Source organism: Bactrocera neohumeralis, unplaced genomic scaffold (genome assembly GCF_024586455.1).
Source record: "Bactrocera neohumeralis isolate Rockhampton unplaced genomic scaffold, APGP_CSIRO_Bneo_wtdbg2-racon-allhic-juicebox.fasta_v2 cluster10, whole genome shotgun sequence".
NCBI lineage: Eukaryota > Metazoa > Arthropoda > Insecta > Diptera > Tephritidae > Bactrocera > Bactrocera neohumeralis.
In genome coordinates, this window is record NW_026089623.1 from 22,237,778 (window position 1) to 22,247,304 (window position 9,527).

Consider the following 9,527-nt stretch of genomic DNA (forward strand, 5'->3'; position numbering starts at 1 on the left):
ACAACTAGAAGCACCATCTTAGGATTCTATGGTATTGTTCTTTGGTTATACCATTGTATCGTATGCAATAACAACATTATTACTTTCGCCAGCTCGTTTATATACTATTTTTATACCCTGAACAGGGTATATTAAGTTTGTCACGAAGTTTATAACACCCAGAAGGAATCGTCGGAGACCCTATAAAGTATATATATAAATGATCAGTATGTTGAGCTGAGTCGATTTAGCCATGTCCGTCTGTCTGCCTGTGTGCCTGTCCGTCCGTCCGTGTGTATATATTCGAACTAGCCCTCAGTTTTTAAGATATCGTTTTGAAATTTTGCAAACGTCATTTTCTCTTCAAGAAGCTGCTCATTTGTCGGAACTGCCGATATCGGACCACTATAACTTATAGCTGCCATGCAAACTAAACGATCGGAAACAAGTTATTGTATGGAAAACTTTCACATTTGACAAGATATATTTACGAAAAATATTGCCCTAAGATTGTATGCTATATACATAATTGGTCAGGTTGACGAGCCGAGTTGAAATTCGGTTGACTCTCTGTCCCATTTGTCTGTCCTTACGCTCAAACAATGACTTGAGTGAACATTATTACTGAAACTTGGTACACGTGTTTATAGGCAAAAAAAGGGAGAGCAAGTCCGTAGATGGGCGTAATATTTAATCGAAAACTAATAAAACGTCATAACCAAGGACGAAATTATAAATAAAGCTGTAGTTTAATAGACGGAATTGCAATGGCAAGAGAAACTTAAAAAAAATTTTACTCTGAATCCGGATAATTATAACTCCAGTAAAAATTAGTTATCTTAATGAAGCTTTAACCCTATATACATAAGAAAACACTACCAATTTTTCAAATCACTTAGCCATTAAGTAAACCAAAATTATAGAATTTAACTACTAGGAAAATGTGTCAAATAACAAGTCAATTGAAAAGTTACCGGCTTACCATACGCTTTTTTTTAGCGAAATTCGTTTTCTTTATAGTTTCCTTCAAGGGTGTACGTACGATTTGTTCTTTGCTTCAAAATACGCCTCGGGATCGGAAATTACCTCTCTCTTCGATGAAAATTCCTTCGCAGCGATCATTCTCTTTTAAGATCTGAGAACACGCGATGGTCGTTGGGGGCCAGATTTGGAGAATACGGTAGATGCGGGAACAACTCGAAGCCCAATTTGTGGATTGGTGAAACAGCACTTTTTTTCAAAACACATATAAAAATTATTACATGCGCATCCCAAAACACAGAAGCCATAACCTTGCCAGCCGACTGTAGCGTTTTTCCATGCTTTGGAGAGGGCATCATCTGCAGTCCCAGGATGACTGTCGATTGGATTTCGGAATGGAATGATAGAGTCATGTGTCATTCATTGCCACATATCGGTTCAAAAACACGGACTCCAAACACTGCTCCGAATCATCAACTCGTCGTTGTTTTTGGCCAAATGTGAGCTCGCGCGGCACCCAAACAATCACTTTTTCACAAAATTGGACAACATGACCTATAGAGCAACACTCCTACGCTATCGTTGGGGATAAAGATTTAGTTGACAACCATATGCAGGTTTGCTCTATAGGTCAAGTTGTCAATTTTTGACATAGATGTACCCGAGTTAAGTTGTCAGTCCTCGACTGTTTAGAGGAGATTGTATTCCTCATGGTGAAACGTCGGAATATTTTCGCCGTGCTGAGCGTTTACCGAGCTCAGCAACCTACTCTACACGTAGTTAATATAATTACATACAAAATAATCGGGGAACGTGAATAATCAAAATACTTGGCTGGGATTTAGAAATCAATACAATTTTTCTTTTAACAACAGACTGAACTTGCCACCAAAACCCCGATGAAAGTGGATCAGTCAATACAGTCAAGACAGGTTAACTACCCAAATAGACATAGTGCCTTTCAAGACAATCGGCTTCAAGAAAAGTCAGCTTTCCGCATAACAACATCACTCTTCAAATAAAATACAACACAATTTCTTTACTAACGGAAGCAGCAAACTTAAATTATTACCAAGAAAAGTCAGCCCCGAACGTAATTGATATCGTCGTTTCTCACCATAATACTATGATACTGTAAAACAAGATGACTTGATACTATTCCTTTTTATACTCTTGCTGCTACAGGTAGGTAGGTAGGTAGGAGTGCAGCCCTATCGGGCTCAATTAGCACTTGTTGTGCCATTTTGATACACCTGTATCTGCTATTACGTTTCACCTTCTCTCTCAAACCATTTTGAGGTCTCGATGAAACTACTTTATGTCCGATATGCTTTGGTGCAAAAATCCATTCAAGGTTTGGTGATTGGTGATTCCGAGTGTTTTGTGTCGGATCTGTTAGAACTGGGCAATCACAGAAGAAAAGTGGAAAGATTGTTTCTTTGTTCCCTGCTACTCCGCAACCTGTGCAGATGTCGTTGTAGTAATCCCATTTTTATGCATGTTCCCCAAATGGCCAGTGCCCTGTTGTGGTAGCTGTTATTGTAAATACCGCTGCTACAGAGTATACGTTTCGTTTACCTATTTGGTTCTTACGTATATCCTAAAACTTAGCCAGATAGATAAAGGGTTATGGATATATAAATCATCCGTGAAGAAACGAGTTGAAATCCTGATGACTGTGTTTCTGCCCGTTGTAACACAAATTAAGATATCTTGATGAAACTTGGTATGCGCGTTTCCTGGTAAAATAAAATTACGAGTTCGTAGATTAGCGTAATTAGATCACTGCCAACCACCACAAAATGTCATTAATAGAAAACCTATAAAGTTCCATAGCTAAGGACTAAATAAAGATATAGAACTGTCGCAGTTATAAGAGGCACCTGTGGGCAAAAAATAAACCACATAAGCTACTCCAACCACCGAATTCTCACAGTAAATATTATAAGAGCTCTTATCGACAATGCGAAAAATGGATAAAATCTGATTATAACCCCGCTCTCCTCATATAGCTGTTAAAAACTACTAAACCGAAATAAATCAATAACTTAAATACGTCAGAAACATTAAATTTTACCCCCGAAAGTAGTAGCGGTGTTTATAGGTCATTGGGCTGTGGCGTGGCACCGCCCATTTTCAGAAAACACATATCTCGGGACCTGCCCTTCCGATTTCAACCAAATTTTGTATGTGATATTCCTCTGACATGCTTATGTAACAGTGTGAAAAACGGTCTATATCCACGTCTAGTTCCCAAAAACACAGTTTAAGTCCATCATTCTTTCCTTTCGAGTGTGCAAATCAAGAAGCAAGCCATATAACGGGATAAAACTTTGCACGAATAATGGCTATAGGATATGCCACTTTATAGCCTAAAAATTGTGCAAATCAAAAAAAATGTTCAAGACAATACTCTTGATAGTTGACTTTTACAGAAAATATTGTCACTGTGTCAGATTTATAATTCCTATCCAGAGAAAATCTTTTCCGGTAGTAGTATGTCCCTGCGCTACAATATGGCTTGAAGGAGGTCATTTACTGTAGCCTCCATATACCCAATATAAAGATTTTCGAATTTCCAGGTATCTTCCCGCATATATCCGCCAATATGCGGATATATCTTAATATAATTTAGAGAACATGGTTTTCTTATATATAACTTACATGCCTTATGTTCCTGAAGAGGTGGTGTGTGTCGATTCTCCTTTCACGGGTCTTTTCCAAGATTTGGCGCATGGTGAATATCTGGTCGGTTGTTGATTTGCCCGGTCTGAAGCCACACTGATAAGGTCCAATCAGTTTGTTGACGGTGGGCTTTAATCTTTCACACAATACGCTCGATTGAACCTTATATGCGATGTTGAGGAGGCTAATTCCACGGTAGTTGGCGCAGATTGTGGGGTCTCCTTTTTTATGGATTGGGCATAGCACACTTAAATTCCAATCGTTGGGCATGCTTTCGTCCGACCATATTTTACAAAGAAGCTGATGCATGCTCCCTATTAGTTCTTCGCCGCCGTGTTTGAATAGCTCGGCCGGCAGTCCGTCGGCCCCTGCCGCTTTGTTGTTCTTGAGGTTTTTTGAAATACTTAGAAATTATTGTTTTAAGTACAACTCGCTTAAGTATCCGCACTCGCTTATGTGCCAAACTACATTTTTATTTTTAACAAACCACAAATATCTGTATCTTTGAATGTGGAACATAACCAGTATTGACTGTATTTGTCAAGGTATGTAAAAAATATTTTGTAATTCTGAAATATTTTTACTACGTCGATATTTATGCAAGCTCACACACAAACATACATATTTACGCTGGTTTGTAGGCGAAGCTGTACAGCGGCAAGGAAAGCGGTGACAATCGGCGGCCATTCGTTTATTTTTTTCGGCACAGCTTGGATTTTCTACCAACAACACAATGTTTCACTTTTTGATAAAACGTGAAGTTCGGCAGTTGGTTGTCTGTGACAACGGGGTTTTAGTATGAAACAATGGGTGTATATATTTACACACAAATTGGTGTGTGGACAAATTTACAAACATTATGCGAATGATTCTTTCAAATTTGTTTACGTGCACACAAATTTACATATGTATATACATACATATGTATGTGAATATGTGAACATTATGCGTATGGTTTTATAAAATCTTTTTACATGTTTATGTGAATCTGTGCGACGGCATGTTTTTAAAACATTTTATCAAAACCTTTAATGCTCAAAGCAAACAAATACATAAATGTGTATATAACACTATATAATAACTTAACAAAACTTTATTAATTATAACTAGTAATAACCCCCGATAATCGGTGGACTCCGTTATTTAAAATGAAAAAAGTAAACAATTTTTTTTTTTTATAAAAACTCAATTTATTCAAGTACTTCATGGAAAACTACATTCGTAGTGGTTTTAGTTTGGTCGTAAGTCTTAACTTTGATATCTTGAGAAGATCGTACTCGACTCAATGCGACATACAGCTGGCCATGCGTAAAACAATCCTCCTTGAGGAAAACACCAACTCTTGCTAGAGTCTGCCCTTGAGATTTGTTTATTGTTATTGCGAATGCTACAATTATTGGAAATTGGCGACGCTTTAAAATAAAAGGAAGTGTTGGTTCGCTGGGCTGGAAATTTATACGTGGGGCAATAAAATTTGTTTCCCTTGTGATTCACCGGTTAAAATTGCGACCTCCAAACAATTACAATGTAGTGCTTTTACTATCAAGCGAGTCCCATTGACCAACCCTTCAAATGTATTAAGATTGCGGATTAACAAAAATTATCTCTTCTGGTATATTGATTTTCGACTCTGGAGAGAGCTCTCGACCTTCTCCAACACGCAAAAGAAAACTGTTGAAGATTCTTCAGAACGCATATTCGTTGAGAGTTTGAGACACCTAAAAAATTTCCAAAGTGAGCACCGTTTCAAACATTTACCAACTATAGCGGCGCGTGAGCTATTGGGCACCACAGGAAGAACTTGCCTGAAATCACCACCTAACAAAATAACCTTTCCACCAAAAGGTATTTCATTTTGGTGAATATCACGTAATAATCGATCTAAGTAATGCAGTCCCAGGAACCATCCTAGCTTTGTCCCATATTATTGCTGTAGAACATTTGATTGCTTTTCCGAGGGTGCTATCTGGCTTAATTAGAGAAACAGAAGATTCAGTCAAAGGTATTGGAAATTTGAATATATTATGTGCCGTTCTTCCGCCAGGAAGCAAAATAGAAGCAATCCCTGTCCAAACCACGGATATCACCTTCTGTCTGAGGCTACGAATATGGTGAATAATACTCTTATAAAAAAAAGTTTTGCCAGAGCCGCCAGGACCATCAACAAAGAATGCCTTTACGACATCGTTGCTACTGGAAATTGCGTGGGTTATTTGGTAGAATATAATCTTTTGCTCATGATTAAGCTGTTCCTTTACTGTTTGCGCGTATAATACTTTATCATCTATATTATAATTCTCAATTCCTGTGTCTTCAGTGGTAAGATCATCTGCAGGTAACCCGAAGTCTTTTAAAGATGTGTTATGTGATTGAAAAATGTGACTAATATTTCTCAATGCTAAAAGCTCGCTGGTGTTTTCTGAATTATTTCTTAAAAACTCTTCACAAATATGCAATTTAAATTTTCTCCAGAGCTCCATTGGTGAGGTTGGTTCTCCAAATATGCAAATCATTGCAAACATACGTCTCAGTTGCACAGGCATTTTAAAGACAGATGCTTCTTCAAGTGCAGCGGTCCACTCTGTGTCATCCGCTAGCAACTTTCTATTTACTGCTGATTCCCAATAAGAAGAGAGATGTTCCCTGTTCACGGTTAATATATATGAATACGACCTGGGTAATAGGGTGGGTCGATTCAGGACTTTTTCCGATTCGGGATTTCTAATAGTGCGGAAAAGTTGCCTTAGTACTTCCTGATTCCAATGCAACTTTTTGTTTTGAGATCGGATTTCATCTTCAACCCCAACTCCGGCCTTGAAATTTCGGAAATTCGCCTAAAATCGTGAAATTGTCTACCTAGCACCTGAAATACGCAAATGTATAAAACAAAAGTTATTTGTCACGTCATTTGCTACCGAAATGGTTTATGTGATCTTGGCCGTAGGACGAACCGTTCCCGAGATACGAGCGAAAATGTTGCGCGCCACAGCGCAAGGTGCTATCACTCACATTCATTTACCTACGCCAAAGGACACGTTCGGATAGGTCTCCACACAAATATTTTTCATCGAGTTCCTTCACTCTTGTCGGTGATTTCGCCGAGTTCTATCACTTACATTCATTTCCCTGCGCCATACGACACGTTCGGACTGGTCTCCACATAAATATTTTTTTCATCGAGTTCCTTCACTATTGTCGTTGATTTCTGCCGAGTGCTATCATTTTCATATTCTCTCAACAGAAACACAGATCTCAAAATGTCTGTATAAATTTAAATTTAGACAAAAATGTCATGTGGTTGGGATATATCCATATAATCTCTTCTGAGTCCCAGTTACCTATTTACCAGGATGTTCTTTTTGTTATCAGTTTGAATGATTTCGGTATAGGGAAGATTCCGACTTTGACGGCCGCAAAGACAATGCACTTAACGTAGGGGAAAGGAAAGTTCCGCAACCGTAAAGGGGGCATTTTTCTTATAGCGGAACCTGGTTGTTTACTTTTGGCCACGCACCTCTCCTTCCCGGGGCAGCTGAGGAAGACGCAAGTAATGGCCATTTAAAAACAATTCAGTTGATGTGGAACATCTAGAAGTTGTCGGTGCTGATGGCACCAACAGAACAGGTTGGAAAGGTGGACTCATTCCGGAAACTAGAAGAAAGAATAGGTAGGCCATTACAGTGGGTTGTTTGTCTTCTACATTTCAACGAACTTATTTCGTGCTCTTTTTTCGAACAATAGATGGTGTCTCGGGGTCCAATACCTTGGCGACATATGTGGAAACTGCTCCCTGATTGTGAGAAGTTCCTGTTGTCAAATTTAAAAGTTTTCCATCCTGCCAATTACCTTCTGAGCACAGACAAGCTTATCTCTATAAATATCAGAAGCTGTGATTCTCCTTAGTATGATGACAGATGAACGTATAGAAGTCAGAAAGGGCCCTGATCGTCTTCTGCAGCCAGAAGCAGAGTTAGATGTAATAAAGTGCCAAAGCTGAATTTCAAAGCTAGAAATTATTACGATATGATTAACTGGAAGACTATTACCTGACTGTTCACCAGTTCTTTGTTCAGTTTCCAAAGAAGAACTCATAAAAAGGGCTGTCGGAGACACTCAGAGGTATGAAAATTTATGAATTTCCTTACACTTTGGCAGTCGAGAGAACCATCAAACTGGCGACGAAAATCTTTAAAGTTTTTGGGCCCCCAATCTCGTGATCGATACGCTCTACACTGAAATCTGGCAAACAAGTGCCAAAGTTTCTACAAAATGATTTTATCCATAAATTTGACACAGATTCAGACTAAACCAAGCCGACATATGGTTGTTTGGGTTTGGGGTTGGGTTTGGGAGGAACCGAACAGCCACCTCCACGCGGTGGGTTCTGGGTGAAAATCAGTTAGCTGGAGCTGAAACAATTTTCACCTTGCGCTGTGGCGCGGGTTCTCCTACGGCTATGATCACATATACCATTTCGGTAGCAAATGACGTGACAAATAACTTTTAAATAACATTTTGCCATGAGATGCGTATTTCAGGCGCTAGTAGGTAGGTATTTCACGATTTTAGGCGAATTTCCGAAATTTCAAGGCCGGAGTTGGGGTTGAAGATGAAATCCGATCTCAAAACAAAAAGTTGCAATGGAATCAGGAAGTACTAAGGCAACTTTTCCCACTATTAGAAATCCCAAATCGACCCACCTAATGAGGGCTAACCCTATCACCTAACCAATATAGACAAGAACTGATAAAAATTGACAGAAATGCCTCGAAGATAGCTGGAGAGATGAATAACTCCCAAAGAAGGGGAAAATGGAACCACTCTGATACCCAATATTAGAGAATGGGTTAGGGATCATGGGAGGTGAACTACTACTCCAGTTTCTGTTCGGCCACGGCTGCTTCAGAAGCTCTTTGCATAAATTCAAGCATGTGAAATCTCCCTCTGCATGCACTGCGAAAAGTATATAGAAACAGCAGTACACGTACTGGTGGAATGTGTCCGCTTCCAAAAGGAAATACAAATACTTTCCGATACACTAGGAAAACCCCTACCCATACGCTCAAGGGACGTAGTAAGTTTCATGCTAACTTCCCATCTAGCATGGGATATTGTATGGGATAATAGCGTATATTATGCAAGGCTGCGAGAAGATGCGAAATCGCTGTAAGAGCGAGAGTGCACTTCCGAGAAGCTGCAAACCTATGACACCATAAGAAGTTACATGTAAAAGAGTTGTCTAATACTTTAAACAATACCCGCCCTGCGAAGGAAAGCCTACAGGTAGTTCTGCAGGGAAACACAGGTCTGTGGGCAAGGGGTGCGCTTCATGCGAATCGGGCATAATCGGGCCAACAATACATTCTTTTTGAAGACTTACACCCACCTTTGGCGTATCCATTACAACAAAAAAAAAAAAAAGAATGCCTTTCTCACAGCCGTCACAGAAGCCGTGAATGACTTTGTGTTCGGGCCCAAGCGGGGCTTTGTATCTGTAAGATATCGTTTAGATTGCTCATGAACGGACCACTTTCTAAACGAAGCACTTGTTCGCTTGGGATGCTTGTAAGCTGACTTCCCGACAAATGTCGTCAACATACGTTTACGTTTTAACACCTCGTTGCCAAAGGGAATTCTGACTTGGTTTTCTCATCGTGAGGTTTCCCAATGGATAAGTACGGGGCACCGTTTACCCAAAGGTAACTGTTTTAACTTAAAAAATCCCGTAGTACTAGTGGGGATTTTCTAAAATAAACTTTGAAAAACTTGATCGTCTTTATGTCATATTTGTCTATACATTTCTCGACTCCCCGTTGAATACGTTTTGAAGATACGAATTTAAGATAACACATTAGGGGTGGCTGGGGGCCCCTTAAAATTTA